This window comes from Felis catus, chromosome D2 (assembly GCF_018350175.1).
Source record: "Felis catus isolate Fca126 chromosome D2, F.catus_Fca126_mat1.0, whole genome shotgun sequence".
Taxonomy (NCBI): Eukaryota; Metazoa; Chordata; class Mammalia; order Carnivora; family Felidae; genus Felis; species Felis catus.
In genome coordinates, this window is record NC_058378.1 from 41572926 (window position 1) to 41599492 (window position 26567).

General features: G+C 37.4%; 1 protein-coding gene across 10 annotated transcripts in view; it reads left to right on the top strand.

Annotated features, from left to right (window-relative positions):
- Positions 1 to 26567, top strand: part of NRG3 (neuregulin 3) — a 1060361-nt gene that overhangs the window by 745048 nt on the left and 288746 nt on the right. The gene's annotated exons all lie outside the window — the stretch shown is intronic.

Here is a 26567-nt window from a genome sequence, read left to right on the forward strand (position 1 = left end):
AGAAAAGATGGGAAGGAAGGAAGGAAGGAAGGAAGGAAGGAAGGAAGGAAGGAAGGAAGGAAGAGAGGGAGGGAGGGAAAATAAGTTAATGCAAGTTCTTTCCCTTCCTTCATCTGGATCTGCTAATATTTCATGTAATTAACTAAAACTCTTAAAGATTAATAAGTGACACTTTTAGATCTGCACAAAGATAAACCAGACCACCCCAGATTATTCAGTTCCAGTTCTTCTTTCCTCTGAAAATTAACTAATTTTCAAAAAATTAACAAGTGACCCACCCACACCAGCCAAACATTATTGAGAGGGGTTTTTTTCTAAATACTTAAGCATCTGATTTTGAATAGATGATTTTCTTTTTTCTTCTTTCCTTACTTATTTGGCTTTTTTAGATGTCAATATTATTTTCAAGTAACTATGAATCCATTTGAATTTTAATCTTAGAAACTTTGGAAGAATGAACTGGTTAGTTGTCCATGGTAGTACCCTAGTGCAAATTAGGAAAATACATCTTCTCTGAAAAGACAAAGCTCTATTTCCTATAACTTAATGGACCGTATTCACTCTGTGCTGGGAAGCACATGTGCAAGAAACAGTAGTACATGACGGCCCTGATCATGGATTGTATGTATGAGGATTGGGTGAGAGTAAAATGTAGTAAGATGTAAGCATTTTAAATATATAAAAGGCATAATACAAATATAAGCAAATGTTTTAAATATAATAAAATTATAAAATTTGAGGATTTCTACTTCTAGCCAAGATGACATAACAAAGACAAGATTTACCCATTTGCCTAAAACAAACATGAAGAAAAATGGTTGACATGACACTGAGTATCAGGCAACAAAAATCCATAATCCTAAGATAGGGAAACTAATGAAGGAAACTCTATGATTGCCCTAGCTACTATCCTGAGAGAGTTTCCTGGCCTTGGCTCCACAAAGAAATTAGATAGAACCTGGTGGACAGATCCTCAGCTGAAGAGAGAGTCGAAAGTCTAGAGAGATTAATAGAGCTATAGTTTGCAGAAGAGAATACCAAAATGTGAGCACTGCACAGAGAGAGAACTACAGAGATCCATGAAGGATTGCTCTTGATTATTCAAGTGAGCATCATCAATGCATATGTGTGAGTAAACCATTCAAGGTCAGGGGGAAAATATCCAAAACAAAAAACAAAAAACGGAGGGAATAGTGCCTGGCACTCACACAGGACCAGGAACAGTGCTGTCCCCATGGAAAACCTCCTGAGTCACAGGAGTGAACTACCCAATGTATCTTGCCTTTCACAGTGGGGATAATTAACCCTAGACTAAACACTGGTCCTACATAACAAATCTGAAAAGTAATATCCGAAGAATGAAACAATTTCAAAGGAACATACGTGCATTTCAGAATAGTGCTCAGGAATACTTACAGAAATTCAAAATACCCAAAATGCTAAAAAAACAAAAAAATCACAATATCTGGCATTCAATAGAAAATTGCTAAGTGTGCAGACAAAGGCAAGAAAATATGACTCATATAAAGAGAAATAATAATCTACCAAATCTACCCTAACCTGACATAGATGTTAGAATTAGCGGATGAGGACATTGATAGTTATTAACACTGTTGACTTCTAATTCTATACCCAGAAAAAGCAATTTTCAAAACTGAAAGTCAAACTAAGATTTTGCAGACATAAAAAGCTGAAAGTTTCATCAGCATTAGATACACTCAACAAGAAATATTAAAGTAAATCTTTCAGGTTGAAGGTAATGATACCAGAGGGAAGTGTGGATCTACAGGAAAGAATGATGAACATGGGAAATGGCAATTACATGGAAAAATATGTGATTTTTAAAATTAATTAAATCTGGGGCGCCTGGGTGGCTCAGTCAGTTAAGTGTCCCACTCTTGACTTCGGCTCAGGTCATGATCTCACGGTTTGTGAGTTTGAGCCCCATATCAGGCTCTGTGCTGACAGTGTAGAGTCTGCTTGAGATTCTCTCTGCCCCTATCCTGCTTGTGCTCTTGCTCAAAATAAATAAACTTTAAAAAAAACTTATTTAAAAAATTTAAAAAAATAAATCTCTTTAAGAGATTCTTGACTATTTAAACAAAAATGATAACAATATGCTATGAGGTTTAAAATATATGCAAAGGTAAAATGTATGAAAATAGCACAAAATTCAGTAGGGAAGAAATGCAAGTATATTATTATAGGTTTATTATACTATATGTGTCACAATAAAATACCACTTCGTGATAAACTGTTAAATTAAAGAGATATACTATCTAACCAATAGAATAACAAACAGAGTTATAGCTAAGAAGCTTAAAAAGAAGATAAAATGGAATTATAAAAAAAAAATTGACTGATTCCAAACACAGCCAAAAAAATAAAGGGGAAGAAAGAACCAATGAGACAAATAGAAAACAAACAGTATTATAATAGATTTATTTATTTATTTATTTATTTATTTATTTATTTATTTATTTTTTATTATATGAAATTTATTGTCATATTGGTTTCCATACAACACCCAGTGCTCATCCCAAAAGATGCCCTCTTCAATACCCATCATCTACCCTCCCCTCCCTCCCACCCCCCATCAACCCTCAGTTTGTTCTCAGTTTTTAAGAGTTTCTTATGCTTTGGCTCTCTCCCACTCTAACCTCTTTATAATAGATTTAAACCTAAACAATATCTATAACTTCATTCTATGTAAATGTTCTAAGTTAATATTCTAAATTAAAAAGAAAAATATTTTCAAATTGGATGACAAAAGCCAACTATATACTGTAGACAAAGGACCATAATTCAAATACAAAGGAACAAATAGGTTAAAAGTGAAAATGGGAAAAGATACAGCATACTAACAGTAATCCAAAGAAAGCAGGAGTGAGTATACTAATATCTGACAAACTAAATTACCAATCAAAGCAAATTACCAAGAATAAGAAAATCATTACAGAAGGATAAAGGAGTAAACTCTTTAAGAGGACAGACAGTTGTAAATATTTATGCAAAGACTGAGCTTCAAAATACATAAGGCAAAAACTGATGGAAAGGCAAGGTGAAATAGATACATTCACAATTTTAGTCAGATTTTGTACTGTATGTCAATAATTGATAGAACAAGTAGAAAATCAGTGAGGATGTAGAAAGTTTGAATTGCACTATCATTTAATTTAAACTAATTAGGGTTACGTTAACCTAAACACTCCACTAAACAAAAGCAGAATTCACATTCATTTCATGTGCACAGAGAACATTTATCAAGTAGACCATATTCAGGGCCATAAAACAAGCTTCAATATATTAAAGTAATTTAAGCCATACAAAATATGTTCTCTAAGCACAATGGAATTAAATTATAAAGAAGTAACTGGAGGATCTCTGGAAAATTCTCAAATATTTGGAAACTAAATAATACTCATTTGTGTAATAGATGGATCAAAGAAGAAATCAAAACAAATTAGAAGGCATCGGGTACTTAGTAAAAATAAATATGGAACATGTCAAAATGTATGGGATGTCACTAAAACAGTAGTGAGAATTGAAAGCATTGAATGTCTATATTAGAAAAGATGTATCTCAAATAAATGACTTTAGCTTTCATTCTTAAAAAAACACTAAAGAAAAGCAAATCAAATGCAAATTAAGTAGAAGAAAGGAAATAATAAAGAGCAGAGGGGAAATCTGTGAGAGAAGAGAGGAAAAAAAGAAAATCAAGGAAAGCAAAAGCTGTTTTTTTTTACATCAATAAAACTGATCTGATTAGAAAAAAGAAACTAAAACTAATTATCATTATCAGACATGAAGTATATGAAAATGCTACATATTGCTATAGGTATTGAAAAAGTCAATAAGAAATATTATGAACAACTTTATGCCAATGAATTTGAAAACTTAGGTGAAATGGACAAATACTTTGAAAAGCACAAATTACTAAATTCATTCATGGAAAAATTAGATAGCATAAATATTCCAAAATCTATAAAAGAAATTGAATATGCAGTTAAGTACCTTACATAAAGAAAACTCTAAGCTCTGAAGGTTCAATTTTGAATTGTACCAAACATTTAATGAAAAAAAAAAAAGATACTGATTCCATATAAACTTTTCCAGTATAAGAAGGGGATATAGTCCAACTCATTTTATGGAGCCAGCCTTACCCTGATACTAAAGCCATACTAAGACTTCATAAGGAAAGGAAACCATAAACCACTATCCCCCATGAACATAAATGCAAAACTCCTTTTAAAAAAACTCTAGGAAGTTTAATCCAACCATACTGTATATAAGCAGGATATCGTATCGTGAACAAATGGTGTATACTCAAGGGATGCAAGACTGGTTTAATATTTGAAAATCAATCATTGTAATTCACGTGTTCAGTAACTGAAAATGAAAGAGAAAATATAAAACCATCTCAAAGCATAAAGAACACTGATTTGACAAAATCCAGCATCCATTATTGGTAAAAATTCTCAGCAGTCTAGTAAATGACTTCTAGGAAGAACCAACAACTGGGGCGCCTGGGTGGCTCAGTCGGTTAAGTGTCTAACTTCAGCTCAGTTCATGATCTCCTGGTTCTTGAGTTTGAGCCCTGCATCAGACTCTGTGCTGACAGCTTAAGAGCCTGAAGCCCCTTCGGATTCTGTCTCCCTCTCTCTCTACCCCTCCCCAACTCACACTTTCTCTCTCTCTCTCTCTGTCTCTCTCCCCCTCAAAAATAAACATTAAAAAATTATTTAGCAATTTTAGCAAATTTTAGCAAAAAAGCTACTTGAAGTAATAAGCGACTTTAGCAAAGTTGCAGAATGCAAGATCAATATACAAAATTTACTTATATTTCTATATAATAGCAGTAAACAATTGCAAATTGAAACTCAAAAGTAGTTTTATTAAAATAAAATAGCACCAAAATGCACAATATTAGAAATAAATTTGACAAAATATATGCAAGACCCGCATACTCAGAAGTACAAAATATTGTGAGAACAATTAAGGATACCCTAAGTAAATAAGAGAGAGAACATTTTCAAGGGTTGTAAGACTAAATATTTTTAAATTTTTATTTTTCCCAAAATTGACTAGAGACTCAATGAAATGACAATTAAAATTTCTGCAGGCTTTTTTGTAAAAGTGACATACTGATTCTAAAAAGCATAAGGAGGGGCCTCTGGGCAACTCAAACATCCGTCTGACTCTTAATCTCTGCTCAGGCCATGATCTCATGGTTTCTGGGGTGGAGACCCACATCCAGCTCTGTGCTGACAGTGCAGAGCCTGCTTGGAATTCTCCCCCTCTCTCTCTGCCCCTCCCCTGCTCACCCTTGCTCTCCCTTAAAATAAATAAATAAACTTAAAAAAAAAGAAAGCATAAGGGAACGCACGGAACTTAAATAGCCAAAACAACACCGAAAAAGAACAAAGATGGAAGATTAACATTACCTGATTCTAAGTCTTATTGCAAAGGTGTAGCAATCAAAAAGTAGAGTGTTAGCACGAGAGACATGCAGATAAATAGAATGCAAGACAGAGCCCATATACACTGACATCTGGGTTTTTCATTTGTTTGTTTTTTCACAAAGATACAAAGTCAGTTGAGTGAGAAAGGATAGTGTTTTCAACAAAAGGTAGTGGAACAACTGGACATCAATGTGCAAAAATAAATGAATAAATAGAAAGACAGTGTTAAAATAATGAAAAGATGACCCACAGATTGTATCCAGAACAATATTTACAATATTGCATACATTTCTATATTACAAAATTTATTTATTTATTTATTCATTTATTTATTTTTACCTAAAACCCTGAAAGTTAAATAAGTCAACAAGCTACCCAATTTAAAATGTGGGCAAGGCATTTTAACAGACTTTTCACAAAAGAAGATATATAGCTGGTAAGTAAGTACACAAAGATGCTCAGCATCATTAATTGTCAAGTATCTGCATATTAAAAATACAATGATATACTATTAGAATGGGCAATTTTTTTTTACATGGCCATACTAAGTGTTGGCCAAGATGTGGATAGAACTCTCATATCCCACCCCACCCCCTCAAAAGGGAGTATAAAATGGCAAAATACTTTGAAAACACTTTAGCAGTTTATTAAAATGTTAAGTATACACCTATGATCTCCTAGGTATGTACTCAAGAAAAATTAAAGCATATGTCCATACTAAGACTTGTCATGAATATTTACAGTAGCTTTGATCCCCATTACAGCAGGAACAGATCTCAAGAAATTACACTGAGTGAAAGAGGCCAGAGACAAAAGAGCATATACGGAGATTCCACTCAGACAGAACATTAAGAAGTGCAATCTGATCTATAATAACAAAGTGGATAAGTGGTGCCTGAGGAAGAGTGACTGAGGAAGGGGGGGGGACACTTAGAAACTTTTGAGAATAACACATACATTCTTATCCAGATTATGATCAGTGGTTTCATGGGTGTAAACATATATTAAAACTTAACCAAATTTTGTATTTTAATTGTGTGCAACTTATCGTATGTCAGTTAAACCTACATAAAAATGTTAAAAGATAATTTTTATTCAAATATTTTTTCACATGGGAAATAATATTATATATATTAGAATATACACACATGTGTACGTGGAGAGAGGAATGTGTTTTGAGTTATTTTGATTCATTTATCTGCCTATTTTTGTGCCACTTCATAGGGGTAGGTTTTTAAATTATTATGTGCTATTCTATTTAGTAGGTGTTCCAGTATCTACATTATGTATGGTGTCCGTATATATATATCCACATTTATATATAAAATATATTTCTTTTAAAGCATGAATACAAATCTATATTATAAAAATATGGTTTGTGTCTTATTTACATAAAAGTGAATATAGATAGAGAGATACATAGATAGATCTTGAGTGAGGATACAAACATATAAGCTTGTTTATGTATATATGTATATGTGTGTGTTTTCATATTCTCACTTCACCTTCATGATTAGTTCTTTTTTGCAAATAAGAAAGCGGAGAATCAGAGAAACACAAATAGTACATAAATTGCTCAACATTTCAATGCTGAAAAAAAAAAAAAAAAGAATTGTAGGCGAGGTTTTTGACCTAGTATTACAGCACACCGTCTTAGTAAGGGGAACGAGCATGCTCCCCAGGGACTAGCTTCTCAGCTGCTTGGGCCTCAAAACTGGGACTGTGAGCAGTTTGAGAACAAAGACCATACCGGATTTGTCTGGGGATCTTCAGGACATAGCAATGTTCACTGGGCAAGCAGTCACAGTAGCTCAATTAAAAATTGTTGCTTTTGATTCCGTTGGCCATTCTGTTTACCTTCAATTGTGGTCGGATAATGATAGGAGTTATAAGAAGGAGGATCTCTATAGCTTACACAACTGTTCATGTGTGTGTGCGTGCGTGTGTGTGGGTGTGTGTGTTGGCCAGGGGTTCGATGATTTTAAGCCTCTATCCATGCCACGTGCCTGGTGTATTTTAAGTATGAAGATCTGCAAGAGTCACAATGACCTACTGAGGTGATATGGAAATGAATAACATGCAATCCCAAACAATCCACACGCATTTACTAAATGCTTGTCTGCAATAAGAAGCAAGAACAGGAGATCCAAGTAAGAGCATGAAACAGGAACCCCTGGGTCATTGAATCTAATGCCTTTGAACTAACAAACACAGAGGTACAGAAGCTGCATCAGCAGTTGGGGCTAGGTTTTCCATCTGCTGAGGGAGTGTTTTGTGGAGGGTTTGGAGGACAAACACCCCCTCTTTTCCACACTTATTAAATCAGGCTTTTAAAAGCCAGGGAAGAGAGCACAAAGCCAAATGTGGCTGATGTTGCTGGCGATATTGATGTTGTTTTTGCTGTACCTACATAGTTCTATTTCTAAAATAATAGACCTGCATTCTAAGCTGCTGTGGCTGTCTCCTCTCTTTTCTTTCATTTCTTTTATTATTTTTTTGAAGTGACTTTGATGTGTGAATGCAAAGGAAAACGTGAAGGGGGGCGGGGGGTGACGATGAGTGCCCCACAGGCTGATGGTTGGTTGTCCATCAGACATAATTGCACTCTGCTTTAGAAAATGTTGAAAGCCACCAGCAAGGCTCTGAAAGACATTTTTTAAATCATGAATACACATGAGCCACTTCACAGATTGTGTTTATAATTAATAGGAGGCCTGGGGTATCCTAACCTCCATAAGATGCCTAGACTCAAAGCCAGTCCTTGAAATTATCAAGGCATTTGTCTCCAAACCACTCAAGGAAACAGCTTCAACTCTCAGTATCAGGAACAGAGTAACAGCTTAAATGGCTACATAATGTTTCAGAAAGGCCTGACTAATGGCTACATAATGTTTCAGAAAGGCCCAACTAAAAGTACAGAGCAAGGAAACTGACATGTGTAGAGGGCCAATGTCCCTGCTACTACCTTAGTATTTTGATACAGACTCCCAAGTTTAAACCTATCCCATCACTGGGAGGAAGCATATCATTTAGATACTCATGACTTGACCAAAGATGTTAGACAGGAAAGAGGTGTATTTCCTTCTCATATAGGGGCCACATAAGGACCTACGGTAAGAGTCCAGGGCAAGTATGAAAGCTTCATAAAGTCAATGGGGTCACAGTCTCCTTTAAACTTTATGCTTTGCCCTCCCTCGCACGTAGCTTCCATCCACAAGGTCACAAGATAGCTATTAGAGCTCCAGCTGTCACATCTGCATCCCAGGTAGGAAAATGGAAATAGCAAGATGGGATGAGAAGAATTTTCCTTAAAGCCCCATGTTGTGACTTCTCTCTGTAATTTCTTATTTGTACTCATTGACATTCCAAGTGAAAAATCATGCTCTCTTACCAAACAAGACGCGAGAAGGATATGGGATAGATAACTAGCAATTGCTAGCCAGATAGGAATAATTATCCCAATTAAAAACTGAGTCTCCAAGAGATAAATAAACTGAACCAAGGTCATCACCCAGATCATGAATGGTGGTAGTATTCCCTAAGGAACCCCAATTAGGATGTGGACCACAGAGGTCAGATCTTGAGCCTGAGCAGGGACTGAGGTTAGTTTGAGCCCATCTGTCATTGGGGTTGCCAGGTGTTGAATTGCTTAGGTCAACTAGAATTGAACTTTTGGCAAGAGAAGAACAAAATAGCCAGCGTGTGCGTAGAGTGTGAACCTGAAAAGGGCTGTGTAGAGCAGGAATGTGAAGCAAAGCCATACGCAGTCAGGGTATCTTTTCCGCTAGCACACATCGGAGCCTAATGTCCTAAAGGGAGTTGGCAGAAGACACAGGGAAATTCTATGAGTGCTAAGCTGGTTGGCCTCATTCAACATGCAGTGGGGAAGAGGGTATCTGCTGACTTTTTGAAAACCCAGGGAGACCTTCAAGGATGTCAGCAACTTGTCAAGGGTTTGTAGCTTTAGGGAGACGTGTTCTTGCCAAGGGAGGACATTAGCTCCGGGTTGGCCGCCAGTAAAGGGTATGTTTGTAGCAAGCCTTCCATACCCAAACCCTATGTGGACTTTGAAAAATCAATGGTTCGAAATGTTTCTGGGACCAGGAAACACATCCAAGCCTATTGACCTGCCAGGTCACTGATCTCAGTGAAGGTAAGGTTTCATTGGAAGCTCAGGTCATTGATACGGTCAGCCTTATGCTGACCCACAGCATGCCCACTGCCTGAGGATGCTCTGCACGTGTGGGGCTGGAAAAGCTCCAGGCTTACACTACCATATTTACATGTGCTCAAATCTGCTTTTAACGCTTAACTTCTCTTACAACAGTACTTCTAAATGAGTTTTTATCCCGTAATATATATCATCGCACAACAGCAATTGTAACAGAGCTGCTCCAATCTTTGGGCAAGTAACTGCTGTCAATTATAGCATCAAAGTTTTTGTCATTATTCTCTGCATTGCGACCTGTCCTTTGTGCATTCTCATCCTGTCCATCAGCCCTTTTAAGTACTAGATGATTAAATAAAACAAAAAAACAAAAAACACCTGCCAATAAATCCAGTAACCTACGAAACATTTGAGACCCACACTCCCAATCTTGCTTTTTCATCAGTAGTGGATTAGTAACAATTTGCTAATGAAGATTTTCTTTTAATTATTGGGGAAAAGGCATTCCTTAATTAATGGAAAGAAGGATTGGTTTCATCCGGATTAATTATTGCTGGGAATGTGTCCCAAGCCCACTAGGCACAAGCTATTTAAAGTGAGCATATTAACAACCAAGTTAAGCAGCTTGGGGTTTAGTCTTAATAAGGTGGACCATAGTAATTAAGTTGGGGGTTATGGACGGATGGTCTTCAGGGGGTCCAGGAATTCATAAAGTTTGATGTAATATCTTCCATAACTTCCCCAGCTTCTCAATAGGGTATGTGATAGGCATATATAAGCAATGGTCTTAAGGGTCACCATCACACTGGGGCTTCATAGCACATACCTGCTTCCTCCCCATGGTGGTCCAGTCATCAGTCATGCAGTCATGGTCAGAACCTATTGCCAAGGGAGCCAAAGTCCTGCATTGGAGAGACACCTGAGACTCACACAACCTGTTCTTTCTATTCACTTTTTTATTTCTGAATTGCTCAATGTGTTTATATCATATCCTTGTTTTCATCAGTCCTCCATGAGCTATATATTTTCTAGCTGCTCTCTCTGACCTTCACTTCCTTGTCTCTCTCACAAAGATTATTACTATGATGTCTGGAATTGTGCCTCCATATTTTACAGGTCTCTTCTATTCACATTCTCATCCATACCCACCCACCCCCAGTATTTGCTCCACCTCCCTCCCTTCCTAAAACCTGACTGTTCACTGTTGACACTTCTTCTCTAGGGAAAGTTTTATGTTATCATTTTTACGTTCTTCCCCAGGCACATCATGGTGTGAAAGTGGGTTTGGTGTCCTAATGCTTACCCACTGCCCTTCCAATAGCATTTACTTCTTCAGTTCTGGAAGAACAGAATATTATTCTTTGAGATTCAGTATAACACAATTAATCCTATCCTGATTATTGTCAGCTAAAGGATTTTTTACACCCAATATTTTATTAAAATGTTGCCAGGGAGTGCCTGGGTGGCTCAGTCGGTTGAGCGTCCGACTTCAGCCCAGGTCATGATCTCGCGGTCCGTGAGTTCTAACCCCACGTCAGGCTCTGTGCTAACAGCTTGGAGCCTGGAGCCTGTTTCAGATTCTGTGTCTCCCTCTCTCTCTGACCCTCCCCTGTTCCTGCTCTGTCTCTCTCTCTCTGTCAAAAATAAATAAACATTAAAAAAATATTTTTATTTATTTATTTTTTTTTTAAATTTTTTTTAACGTTTATTTATTTTTGGGACAGAGAGAGACAGAGAATGAACAGGGGAGGGGCAGAGAGAGAGGGAGACACAGAATCGGAAACAGGCTCCAGGCTCCGAGCCATCAGCCCAGAGCCTGACGCGCGGCTCGAACTCACGGACCGCGAGATCGTGACCTGGCTGAAGTCGGACGCTTAACGGACTGCGCCACCCAGGCGCCCCTAAAAAAATATTTTTAAATAAAAATAAAAAAAACACAATGTCCGTGTGTCTCCATACCACAGTGTAAAGAACATTTTTGAGCCCTTGTCTTACTTGAGACGTCAACAATATTTTACTATGATAAACCCGTCCTCTGTGTTGTGACTGTCTTTTCCTCTGGACATCATTGGTGTTGCACTCTGTTGGCTTTGGTCTTACTGTCTGGATACTTCTCCATGGTCATAGTTGCAAGCTCAACTTCTTCTCAGCCATTAAATGTTAAAGTTCTCCACTTACTCGCTCAGGCTCTTTTCTTTTATCACTTCATATTCTTTTCCTTGATGATATTCTTTTAGCATCTGTGTGCCCAAGATTTCCAAAATTTTCACCTAGAGCTCTAACTCTTCAGTAAGGTCAAGACTTTCATGTCTTCCCTTGAATGTCTCAATGGCACATTAAATTCAACCTCCCAATTACCCTGTTTAAGCTGGTTATCTTCCACTGTTAACTGCTCAGGGTAACACCCTGTCCCCATCAACCTCTATAAGCCAAAATTCTGAGCCTCTTCTCTGACACTACTCTGTCCCTTATTTGCCATTTGTAAAATTTGTAAAATTTGACTTCCTGTCTGTCAGATCCATCCATTTCCTTTTATCTTTGTTTCCACCATAATAGCAAAAGTTACCATTTATAATTTGGTGGACTAATGCTGAGTAACTTCCAATGTGATATTGCCATTTGTGTAATCCTTTTAATCATCTCGCTACTCTAATAGAGAAGACTCTAGTGTTCTTTTCAAACTGCAACTCTGATGTGTACCTCAAGCTGTCACCCTTCCCTTTTCACGGTTAAAACACATCAGTGGTTTCCTGTTAACTCAGCTTGCTTTTCCAGAGGCAAATTATGCCACATCTCCTCATTCTTAATACTCCAGCTATGGGTTCCTTCTTTTTTTCACTTGAATATGCTAATTAATATTTGTGGATTGGCCTAACAAATACACAATACATAACAGATGCATAGTTCAGTGAGGTTCTTACAAATCATATAAAACTTTTATGCAGTGTGATCCTAAGCAGACATCTTTTACATTGTGAGGAGGTTCAACAGCACCAGATTTAAGTGACAAACAGCAGACTTCTGTGCTTCTGACTGGAGTCCAGAGCAGAGTGTGGCCTGCCTCTCCAATATCCTTACTTTGGGTTCCAGAGCTGACAGGGTAAAGAGGGCCTGCAGTCCTGTGAACTCAGGAGTGGTCAAAGCATAGCCTAAAGCCCAAAGGAAGTTGGCAGACTTCTCATGGCCACTCCTTCCTTTGTGACACACAGAGATTTTTGTCTTTCTACAAAAACATGCACCAGCCCTGGGGCAGTATCAAGGTTTTGAGTATAAACACAGTCTGGAAGTAGTCCCCTCAGGTCCAGGGCAGACATGAAGAATGCTGCTCCCCCCACAAGGGGCAAGGTCAATGATCTGATGCTAAAGTTGCTTTCCAACTGTGACTTAGATTTCTTAGCAGTAGACATCTCAGCCTCCAGTGTCTAGATAATGGTGTGGTGCTCAAAATGCTTTAACCCTAAGCACCATTTTGTCTAACTTAAAAGCCTGAGAGAATCTCAAAAGAAGAGACTGTTAAATTTTTTTTTTAAAGCTAGGCTTGAGAAAGTATATCACCAAAGGCCTGTGGCAACTGTACAGGCAGCATCAGCCTTACTCCTTGCAAAGGGTGTCAGAACACTGTTATATGCCTGCTTCTCACCATTGCTCTGGGCTTGGGAAAACAGAGCTTAGAATCATTGGCAAACTTAATGGTTCAACCAAGCTCTCACTCATCTCAAGAATAACTCTCAAGAGGTGCTATGGTTGTGACATCCCAAATAATAAACATTTATATGTATATATGTACACACGCACGTATACATAAGCAGGAAATTTTAGAGATAAAACTGGTAGCATTCCAAAATTTTGATCTAGCATCTACTAATTGTAGACACATGATAGGTAATGCAAATACATCAATAAAATTAGTATGGGACCTAAATTTATATATAATATAATATATATATATATATATATATATATATTTTTTTTTTTTTTTTTTTTTTTTTTTGGCTCACCATTGCAGTTCTTTATTAGAAATTACGGAAGTGAAAAATCCAACCAACAATCTTCCTTTCTTCCTCTCTTCCTTTCTCCTTCCCTCCCTCCCTCCCTCTCCCTCTTTCTTTCTTTCTTTCTTTCTTTCTTTCTTTCTTTCTTTCTTGATTTGTTTGCCTCCTTGCCTTTGACTTCCATTTGCAAGCCACTTCAAGGAAGAAGCTAACTTCTTGCAGAATGCCTAAAAACACATGTTCTCTGGAAACTCAGAATTGTTTATAATATAGTTAACTTCGTCGGTATTACAAGGGGACAAGAATAACTACACTAAATGATCCTGGTTGTGACTAATCTATTTCATTGATTGGTTCCACTGCTCTCATTCCATTGTATGCTCTCATTCCTAGATTTTTGACATGTTTGGATATTTTGTGATCAATCAGATTATCAAGAGACATAAAGGTTTGGCTTGTGTGAGTCAAGTTGGCATTTTCACCAAGGAGTCCTAAGACTTTGTATTATTAGATAGGACATTTTCTTGATAGGTACATGGCCAAATTGGCCCCAGTTCTAAAATTTCAAGCACTGTGGTCTTAATATCTTGGTGTGTCTTCTATTAGGAGTGACCAGAACACACAGGGAATATCTTAAGTTGATATTTAAGACCGAGTTTCCACACTCTACATAGATAATGAAAGTGTGCTGAGCTGTCATCAGAAGCTTTTCCATCCACTGAATAATTTGGTCAGGAGACAGAGAAAGATATTTCATGTGCCAGGTGTTTTCAAAGACCCGGTTGACTAAAGGATGAGTGAAAAAAAAAACTATCCTCTCATAAGTGGAGGGTAGAGAATATGAATTTGGAAACTACGTCTACTTTGATATTATAGATCGACTTGATGATCTGGTGGCAGTTTAGAATCATGCTGTTGTTAAGGGGTACAGAACTGGAAGGACATGAGTTGAAGGCTGAGCTGTGCTGTTTTCCATCTGTGAACTGTCATTCAGATAAGCCAAGTGCTCAAGAAATTGGTCAGAGCTCCCTTTTCTCTTCATCTTCTGTCAACACCACCACCTGTAATTGCCATGACAACATCAGATATTGGTGTTACTATAATCAGTGATGTGTCTTGTTGACCCAGATATGTAAAGTTGTGTCAAGTCCAACATGGTATAAATATGAAAGAGCAATTATGGAGATTAAGTATGAATAGAAATGAAGGTAAGTAACTTCATCTAGTCAGCCATTCTTTAGGGATAGTAATAGTAATAATAATCAAGAATAATAATTTAAAGTTACTGTGAACCTGAGATATTTGGAGACCAGTCCCAGTCATATGTGTTATTTGTCTTGGAGGCAATGTACAATTTTCTAACGATAAGGATTTTCTTGAGTTGAATGAAGAGTGAACTTTCACTACTTTATTTTCCTGGTTCTTCAGTTTAATTTTGCTACCCAAACTCCCTACCAATTCTGGTTTATTTACTTCAGAACTCCAGAGCTCCCTGGCAATTTGTAGTGGTAAGATTTTATGTGACTGCTGGAAGGCAAATTCTGAAACATAAAGAAAGTTTACGATTGGCAGAAATGGCCCCCATGAGACACATTTATCAAAAATGTGAAACAAGAATCAAAGGGTTAGAACATATGGTTTCTTACTTTTTTTTTTTTTTTTTTTTTTTTTTTTTTTTACCCTTTTGGAGCCCGGGTGACAAGAGGAGACTTTTCCAATTAAAGAGTACTTGACTGAGAGTCACTTTGTTGAGATGGTCACATATTTTTTTAAGTTATTATCTTAATTTTCCAAAGGCATAAAGACAACCTTTCTTCTGACAATTCAAAAAATCTTGTGTCACTTGACCTCCTTGTCTTCTTTCCTCCATCCATCCATCCATCCATCCATCCATCCATCATTTCTTCCCACCCTCTCTTCTCTTATTTACCATTTCTTCCTCTCTCCATCTCTTTTCTTTGGTTTCCCACATCTCTGTTTTTGTCTCTCTGTCTACACTTCCTTCACAACTCAGTAAATATGCTTCTCAGTCTCCACCCCAGCACTTGGAGCACAGTCACACATAAACACAAACACGCACGAATACAGACACACAGCATACACACACACACTCACTAAACCCAAACACACATACAACACACACACACACACACACACACACACACACACACACCATGCATGCAGACTGTCTTTCCCCAAGACTGCATACAAATTGTTAGAGATGGAATAATTCTTGTAGTTATTAGTTAATCCAGTAATGTTCGTTCTCTGGTTCTGTGTCATTTTTCTGTTCCCAAATGGTCAAGCACAGTTGTAGAATTTTGGGATAGAATACCTATTGTTTGTGAAACTGTAAAAAGCTCTCTGACTCCCACCATGTGGCTTCCATCAATTACTTTCCTCCCTTAGCTTATTTGTCTAGCAATAATACTAAAAAAACATGTTCATTGTAAAACTGAAGAGAAACTTAAGGTCATAAGCTCCAGGACCCACAAAATAGAGATTTCCCCCTGTGGGTCCTAAAGCTTATACAATCCTGTGACCCTTTTTTAAGATAAGAGTACAAATTTACAAACATAAAAAAAAATTCACAACTGGTTACTAGAGACTTATTCATCCAGGTCTCCTTTTTGCACTTGTAAGCAATATATTGGAAAAACGCTTACATAGAAAGTTTCCTGATTGCTAATGAGGTTTTGGGTGGGGCGGCGCTTGGGCAGTGTCCAGAGCTGACAGCCAAGAAAGAATTCTTGAAGACATCTTTGGTCCAAAAGGGTGACTTTATTAAAGCGAGGGGACAGGACTCATGGACCTAAAGAGCTGCACTGGGGTGTAAAGAGTGACGGGTTATATACTATGGAGTTGGTGGAGGTAAAGGCCTCCAGAAGGATTTTGATATACTAAAGAGGACTCTTAAGATACAGGCCTTGCTATTGTCAAGTTAAGGTTGTTTTTCCTCTAGTAAGGCAGTAACTTTAGGACAGCAGGGGTTCCTGGAGGAATGTTATACTCTGTATTTGCCTCAAGTATTTGTCAATGGGCTGCAAGTTATAAGGAAATTCAATTTGACCTGCTATTTCCTTCTTGCCTTTCTTACCCACATCACTGTGGAGGAGAGGGTGATGTTAGGAAACACAGGAAACTGAGTGTACAGGTTTCTGGAGATTAGGCTATTGATAGGATTGCCTTTTTCTTGTAATTTACTCAGATATTTGTAAACTGAAGGAGACTCATGTCCTGCATGACTGTGATCTCTATCAGTTAGCCATTTGTTTTCTTTCCTTTCCTTTGTTCCTGGGCAGCCAGGAGTGCCTGAGGAATATCACACGTAAATATCACACATATCCCACGGTGCGGGTGGGGGGGGACGGGGAGGGGCTAGCTTACACTTTGCCTTCAGCTTGCCTTATGGTCCCCCATCAATTGCAATCTGGCTTCTCCTCTCCATCAGAACATTCTGCATTTCCCACCAACCCCCAGCATCCCCAGGGAAGATCATGCAGGAGATGAGCCCTGCCACATGCTGAATGCCTCACAAGATCTGTTGGGAAATAATAATTGCATAGTAACCAAAAATAAATTGAAGATATGCTATCCTCCATTTAACATAGGCAAAGTTTTGATTAGTTTAATTAAATGAATGTGGTCACTCTCTTTTGCTTACCCATAACTGTTCTTCATTCTCTCTTTCTGTCTGTCCCATATCCAAATGGGTATGTTCCCCAATGTTCAGACCTGAACTCTTCTGTTTTCTTTCTTTCTATTTTCTCTCCTCACGTCTATATTTGCAATACATACCGATTTCCATTTCCAGATTGGGCCTATATCTTATGCTTTAGCCTGCATCTCCAGATAATGACTTCCTTTGTGCCCTCTCCTTCAGTCAACATTATTTGCATATTACCAATTAAACTGATTCTATGGATTTGTAAAATATGGAAAAATGACAGTCAGGAGAGTGAAGACACTTTCTTTGAGGCAGTGAAAACTGAGCTGAAGTAGAAAGAAGCAGGCATTGGCCAGGTGAGGAGGATAAGAAAGAAGATACTTGGGATTAGAAGTGGCAGGGATTGTTGGGGCGCCTAGGTGTCTCAGTCAGTTAAGTGTCTCACTTCAGCTTGGGACATGATCTTGTGGTTCATGAGTTCAAGGCCAGCCCATCATCTACTGTCAGCACAGAGCCTGCTTCAGATCCTTGGTCTCTCTTTCGCTCTCTCTGCTCCTGCCCCACTCGTGCATTCTCTCTGTCTCTCTCAAAAAATAAATAAACATTAAAAAACAACAACAAGTGGCAGGGATTACTGAGAGATCAAATATAAGCATGAAGGAAAGTAAGGGGCAAAAATGACTCCTGGGTTTGGGGTTGAACACTACTTAAGTGGTGGTAAATTCACTGAGATAGGGCACGCTGGAGGCAATCCAAGGTTTTTTTTGGTAGGGATGGGGTGGGCCAGCATCAGCTATGAATCCTCATTTGGCATTCAGACAGGTTGAGTTTGGGATAAGTTTGAGATATCTATGTAAAGATCCCAACTACAGAGTTAGGTCTGGAACTCAAAGAACAGGTCTTTGCTAAAAATATAAACATGTGAGTCCTTTTTAACTTGGTGGCAATTTAAGCCAGAAGCGTGAATATGGAGTCAGAAGAGAAAAAAACCTTGCACTCAGGACTGAACTTTGGAACTTTAACAATAAAGGATGAGTTTAAAGAATGATGTGATCAGTGGATCATAAAGATGGCTCCGTAGTGGCTGGTGATCATTAGGGTAGCATTGAATTGGCCAAACAGGGAAACATTTAAGAATGAAATAATGCTAACCAGATAGAATACCAAAGTAACACCTATGAATTAAGACTCTATGCTATAAATCCAGGGAAAGAAGGAAGTTGGATTTATTCAAATTGGAATCGCAATAGGTAGGCATGACAGGAAAACAGAGACAAGAGGACTTAGAGTATTGGGTTAGTCAACCATAAAAAGCCATCTGATTGACGTTCTTACCTATTAGTCTCTTCCTACATATTACCACAAAAACTTTCTACACTGTATCGTTTTTCCTTTTGCCACTCTCCTGCTCAAAAACATTGCAATGGCTCTCACTTGTCTAGGATAAAGTTCAGAATCCTTAGGTTGGAATTCAAAACACTTCCTGGTCCACATGGGCTATCTTCTAGTCTATCACTTACTTGTTAGTTCTCCTTTAGAATATTATTACTTTGGGGTACCTAGGTGGCTCAGGTGGTTAAGCATCCAACTCTTGATTTCTGCCCAGGTAATGATCTCATGGTTTGTGAGATTAAGCCCCGTGTAGGCCTCTGCACTGACAGTGTGGAGCCTGCTTGCGATAATATCTCCCTATCTCTCTACATCCCCCCCGCTCACATGCTTTTTCTCTCTCAAAATAAGTAAACATTAAAAATATATATATATATCGTTGCCTTTTTAGTGATACCTGATGTGATACATCAGGTTGTAGCTGATGTATCTTTTAATATCATCTATCTAGCATGTGATAGCCTAGATAGATCTCTAGATCATCTCTAGGCTTTTAATAGGTGGTTGAATATAATCCCCTTCATGACCTTAACAGTGAATGGTCCTTACCGTCTACCACTCCCCTGAATCTATTGAGAAGATGGTTCATCACGCAGTCTCTACATCTGCCAACCTATACAGCACCAGTTCTCAGGGAAGTACATTCAAATAAGATGCCAATTTTGTGCTTAATGGAAAGTCTGAAGTCTCTCAGATGAAATCCAGTTGTTGCCATGATGAGTTCTAGCACTCTGTGATGTACCATACTTCACTTGTAAACAGGCAAAGAAGTTCATCTTTCACATCTACACAGCAGGGGAATAACTTGTCTAACTGAGTGACAAAACTTTATGAAAGCTTCTGGAATTCTACATCTAGTTGTGCTTGCAAGACTTTCAGCGTTAGAGAAAAAACAAATAGGAATTAGGGAGGTATATTCCATTCAACAGCATGCATAAAAATATTTTTATTTTGCTTAAAAGGGGTAGGAAAATTCCCAGCCTTTCTTTTTGCATTTTAAGACTATTGCAATAAGCAAGAGAGAGAGAGAGAGAGAGAGAGAGAGAGAGAGAGAAACCAAGAAACAGACTCTTTACTATAGTGAACAAACCAGAAGTTACCAGAGGGGAGATGGGTGGGGGTGTTGGATGAAAGAGGTGGTGAAGGTTAAGGAGGGCACTTGTGATGAGCACCGAGTGTTGTATGGAAGTGTTGAATCACTAAATTGTACAACAGAATATTGTTCAGTTGTACTAATATTAGTACACTAATATTACACTGTAGGTTAACTAACTGGAATTTAAATAAAAACTTTAAAAAAATATTGCGATAACAAAATTGAATTGTTTCTTTATTTGGAGGATTCATAGTTGGAACTTACAAAGTACTTCACTAGAAAACTAGAGCCTGTATTTGGATTGTCTTATGGAAGACCAACCTATTTTCTCTTCCTGCTAAAGATGTTTGCACTCCTTGTCACTCTAAAGGTGAAGGGCATCAAAGGGTCCCCTGCAGTCATGTCCCTGAACCACAGAGGAGGATGGAAATCCTTTTTTCTGTCATTTCCATTTGTTGTTCTTTAGGATAAGTCCCTGAATTTTTATTTTGTCTTTGAACAGTGTTTCTTTTGTAGTTTGGAGCTGCTTTTAAGGGGAGTTAATGCACTGTTGGCCTCTGTGTCATCCTGGGGCAGAGAGAACTTCAATCAGGCTTCTTTGTTTTCTTAGATATCTGAAATCTTCCAATTTGTACAATGTTTGTGCTCAAAAAGGTTGTAGCTGATGTATCTTTTAATCTTTTTTTTTAATCTTCCCTTTATTTCTTCATAATCCTTTTCATTCGATCTTGCATACAGTGGTTGAGAATTTTGTTTTGTTTTGCATTTTCGCTTTTTTTTCCCAGAGTCACTTTATGCTTTGTGCTTTTCGTTACTGATATTTTACATACAACAAGACCGTCCATGCAAAAATGAAGAAGTATGAAAATGGGCCTCTTCTGTGTCTTGCTCAGGCTCCTTCTTTCTTTAGGGACCATTTTCGTCCTCTATTTTCGTCTTCTAATCTCTTCGTGGAGTGGAACATTTCTTAGAGCTATAGAACAATAGTGGCCACTCCCAGAGTCCTTGTCTGAGAGATCACTGTCGTGTATGGTGCACACTGGCACATAGAAAATCTTCCAGACCATGAACTCTTGTACCTGCTACACCTTCTATTCCTTTTCTCAGAGAATGTTGAAGGGATAAAGATGATTTCAGAACACAGAATACATTGTGTATTCTCCCAGACATTGGGCTATTGCCAGGACTTAAGTGAATGTTTTTTTGGGTTTTTTTGTTTGTTTGTTTTTTGTTTTTTGTTTTTTTTTGTTTTGTTTTGTTTTGTTTTTTGCGGGGGGGAGGGAAGGGGCCATAATGAACACATGGGTGCTTTCATTTTTTTAAATTTATTTTTTCCACTTTGGAAAATTTTTTTTTTTTTCATTCCAATAGAGTTAACATATGGTGTAATAGTAGTTTCAGGTGTACGATAAAGTGATTCAACAATTTTGTACATTACTCAGTGCTCATCATAAAGGTAAATGGTTTTTAAAGCAATCTCCTCTTACATAACCCCCTATCTATATATAAAATGAGAGACTTAAAAATACTTCACTCATACACTCACTAACCAAGGCGGATAGAAATGGAAGTATAGAAATTGTGGTTAGAATTACCAGCATTTAAATCTTCACAATTTTTTATGCTTCTGGCTAGGCTGCATTGAATTCCTTCAGCTTTACTTCACCATCTGTTAATGAGCAGGTTGATAATACCCACTTTCCAAGAGCTCTGCTAGTATTGGGAGAAAAGACCATTGTACCACTCTGCACATAGGAGAAGCTCGAGAAGTTTTTGATCTTTTCCTCCCAAGACTGCCCTCACTTCCACCTGCACCTTTCTCTCTGAACCAGTTTGTGGTCATAGGCAAGATCTTTGTAGCCAAAGTCTATCATAAAGCTAGCATATTCTTCATGAAAATGACATCTTATAGCAGGTGGTATGTCATGTTGAATGCTAAGGTAAGTTAACTGTTTAAATCCTACACAAATATAAATAGTTTTTCTTATTCTAGTGAAAATTAAAAAAATACTGGATTTCTATAATCACTTGGAAATAAGAATTTATTATTTATAGAGAAAATATAATAATATCTAACACATAGTGTTTTCTATGTGCCAGATACCTTTCTAATCTTTTACATATATTTGCCCATTTAATTCTTGCCACAACTAACTACATAGTTTGGGGGGCCCAGTGCAAAACAAAAGTACAGAGTACCTTGTTCAGAAATTACTAAGATTTTCAAGGCACTGATGTCAGAGCTCAGCATCTTTTAAAGAATGAGGCCATGTAGAACTATATAGGTCACATGCTCTAATGATCACATCAGCCCCATAATGTGGTTTTTTTTTTTTCAGTGTAGATAATGAAATTGAGACACGGAAGGGAAAGTTAATTCACCTAAGGCTATAGAGATAGGAAGTGGTAAAGTCAGTATTCTACCCAGGCAACCTGTGTCCTGAGACTGTGTCCTTACCAACTTAAAAAAAAAAAGAAAAGAAAGAAAGAAAAGAAGAAAGGTATTTTATGTAATAAACTTCAGTTTATAAATCAATTTATCTCCATTATTTTATTTCAGAGCTATGAAAATCTCTACACTGACATTATCATATAACATACTATGTTCATCTACATGGTTATCAGTGCCCTGTTTGATCCAGGTAGAGAAAGAGACTATGGAAAGTATTATTCATGTAACTAACAATACCAAAACTTATATGGAACTTAACAGGTACCAAATGGGGCTATTCTGAGCCCTTTACACACATTAATACCCTGTAATTGTCACTAATATTTTATGAGGTAGGTGCTGGTATTGCTATCATCATACTTCAGATGAGGAGATTAGAAGATAAGTATTTTGAATGACCGTATCCAGCTTATCACTTCTGAGGCTGGAATTTGAACCCAGATAGGCTGGTGCAGGAGATGGGTCTTAAGTACCACCCTGTGCCCCTCTCTTGACTATGGGTGGCATGAAGTATATTTTCCTCTTAATCTTATCCACTGCTGAATCATGACTAGCCAAATGTCTGACACATTAGATACTCAATCAACATTTGAGGAAGTAATTAATAGATTGAATTTTTGAAAATTAAGATTTTATTTATGCAAGTAATACAAAAATACTTGTTTTTTTTTGTAAAATCTTTAAATATATTCTAATGAAAGCAAAAACCTCCTCCCAATCCAAACTTCTTCCCAGACCATCCTTTCTTCCCTTATCTCAATTTGAATCTTTATTTTCTGGACGTTTTCAGTAAAATGAAGATATTCAGTGGTGGTCAATGTTTATGAAATGCTGTTGATCATGGTAGGAGCTGACGAGGTTGATGTTTGCTCTGAGTACTCAAGGTAGTTCAATATGATCACGAATATAGTGGAGCTTTATTCAGAGCCATTTCTTTTGTTAGAAACACATAATAAACACCCTAGTTTTACAATGCAGTGTTGGTGGAATAGCACTTGAAAGCTCAAAATTATGCAGCTTCCATTTCAATTACCATCCAATCCTTGTCTGAAAACTCCTTTCCCAGGGATATTAGCTGTGTGACCGTGGTGGCTGCTGGAATTTAAGGTGTTCTGCACAAAAGTTTAAATGTCCTCGCCATGTTTAGTCTTAGGTTTACTTCTTTCTAAGTTGTTCTTTCTATGTTCCCTATAGCCTTATAGCCCAGGCTTCAGGCCAGGTATTAGCCAGATTTTATATGTCAAAGAACAGTATATTATTGAGACATAACTGAGGAATCACTCTTCGTTGGTAAGTTTTAGAAAATTTTGGCGAGGACTAGCAGAACAGCAGTGCTTTATCCTACTTTTCTAGGACACACCATTCTCCTCAGATGAATAGAAGATGTGCTTATCATTTATCAGTAAAAGTTACACATTCTAAAATGAATGAATGATTTTTTTGGCTTCCTTGCCACTTAATGATGTGTTCATAAGTGAACTGACTTATTAATGAATGTAGCCTGAGTGAACCTGTGGTAGATGATCTCCTTTATGGCTGATAGAATGCCTAGAACATTTCCTGGTGCATAGTAAGCACATAAGAAAAAAAAAAGTATTAACTTATTTACAACCCCCCTTCTTCCAGAGGAGAACTCTTCCTATTGTTTGCATCCCTTGCAAGGAATCAGTGCTTGTTAAGCTCCCCAGCATAAGATCCCAAGCCCCTTCATTTCTCCTTTCCAAGTACGCAGCACAGACTGTGGTGTGGCCACGGTTCTCAGTGACTGCTTGCTGAACAGAATACTGGGAAAGAGAAGCTGGGCTGTGAGAGGCACTGAGAGCTCTCAAGAGTGATAAGAGCCATAGATTCAGAAGAAAATTTGGAGAGTGAAAGGTTTGGAAAGGGGATAGAGTAGAAGTAGGGAAACAAAAAGACTTTGAAGCACTCTTTCCTTTGAAGCCCATGCCCTGTCACCATTTACTGTTTATCAGGTCCCCCAAGATTGTAAACTAAGTGTGACCCTGTCATCAGAATCCTTTACATATGCTCACATTTGCTTCCTGCTTTTGGGAGTTTCCATTGTGTTTGTGAACATCATATACTGTTCATTTAGCTATAGATGATAGATAGCTACATGATAGCTAGACGATAGCTAGCTAGCTAGCTAGCTAGATACATAGATAGAATGTTCTTATGTTTATCTACTGGTGGGAAGCCTTAAAGTTTGGAGCCACTCTGATTTAGGGTAAATTATAGTGCTGGCATATATTGCTTGACTGACCTTGTATAATGTAGCAGAGATGGCCCCTTTAGGATGAAGACTACAGATTGTTTTTTAAGGTATATTAAATGGGAAAAAAAAAGTTCTAAAAATTTATACTTCTCTTAAATATTTTCTGATAATTTCAAACATGTAAAATTTTTGGTGGAGATCTAAGACTTTTCTTGAGTATTGGCCTGCTTAATGAATTTCTCACAATAATCACTCCCTTATATAATCTATACATATAAGCTATAATTTCCAGTTTCAGTTTCTTTAAATAGGACAAGAACTAAAAATATTTGCAAAGCATACTATGGGCAGAATTAATAGATGCTCCCCACACTCCCTCTCCCAAATAGTTAGCTCTATAAAGCTACGGATGTTTTAATTTTAGTATTCTCCTTCCCTCTCTTCCTCCTTTCCTCCATTCTTTCTCCCCCCCACCCCCGTTTTTTTTTCTCCTTGATCACAATGCCAACTATAGAACTCTGTAAATAGTAGCCTCTTTGAAATAGAGGAACTGTTAATAATGTTAATAATGAAATAGAGGAACTGTTAAAATTTGCCTACTATAACACTTCATATATACATAACATTCAGTAAAAAGGTCATAGTTCTTGCCGTTATATTTATTATTTGATTATTATATTTTTACAGATGCAAGGTAAATTGGTCGCTCTGAGCTAATATTAAAGAAATTGCTAAAGAGGCTTAGATGAGTTTTTGTTGTTTTTTTTTTTAATGTTTATTTTTGAGAGAGAAAGAGAGACAGAGGGTGAACGGAAGAGGAGCAGAGAGCGAGGGAGACACAGAATCCGAAGCAGGCCCCAGGCTCCAAGTTGTCAGCACAGAGCCCAGCTTGGGCTCCAACTCAAAGACCATGAGATCATGACTCGAGCTGAAGTCAGAGGCTTAACCAACTGAGCCATCCAGGTGCCCCCTAGATGAGGAATTTTTAACAAAGATCTGTGAATCAAAAAGCTATAACTAGCTGGTCCAACCTCACATTCTACGTACATTTACAGTGGTAAAAGTTAAAGTTTTCCAGCCCATTCTATTGAAGTATGTGTTTTCATATGTAGTTTTCCTAAGTAATAGTTGTATTTTTGTGGTGCAATTGTTACACTCTTAGACAAGAGTAAAATTCAGTTAAGGGATTGAGTTACAACACCAGCTTTCTTCTTCCTTTACTTTTCTTTACCTTTTCTTAAACTATGCACAGGCATAAGGTATTGAGGACGATCCTATTTTATAGGCAAGAGCTCTGAGGTACAATTTGTCTGCATGCTGTTGAATTGAGTTTACATCTTTGCAAACAGGATGCTTCTTGCAAAATTGCTTCTGTGTGTACATTAAGAATGCTCCTGTGTTCACAGTTTAAAGTATTGAGTTAGAGATCTCACTAAGCAATAAAGTAGCATTAGCTCCCCATAGATGGGCAATCCTATTATATTTAGATACAAGGATACATTTTAATAAGTACAGATAGAGGTTAAAGCAGAAGAGTTGAGGAAGCAGCTGGTTCCCGGAGGGATAATGGGCAATGCAATCATTCTTTCGCACCAAGCAAATAAATTAGAGGGTTTTACTACATCACGATGGACAGAATTCACAGTTTTATTTCTCCCAAAAGTGTTGGTTATGTGATTCCAAACTATGTCAAGGTAACGTTTCTTTTTACATCATTTCCTATTTTTGAAAATTATTTAAAATTGAGCCAATAGGCAAGTATATATAATGTCAATTGATGCTTTAGGGAGATATGTCTTTAAATAAAAACCTTCTCTTCTATTGCCATTAAAAACCAAATTTTAGAATTGAGCTCAAGAAGTAAGCAAATAATCAATTCCTGTTGATGGAGCAGAGGAAACAGTAAGTTTTGGTCAATATTACTGTTTCTCTCTTTTCTATCTTTGATAATTAATTACCATTGTGTATGACACTCTCTAAGCCAAAGAAAAGATTAGTAAAAGTCTTGAGTACATCTTCTGCGTAACTAATGGAGCACGACACTGTGGTCCTGATAAAAGTTTGAGAGGAACCTGTGCTCCTCTATGCTTCATAGAGGAGGTAGGTGTCTTGTACCCATCCTCTCT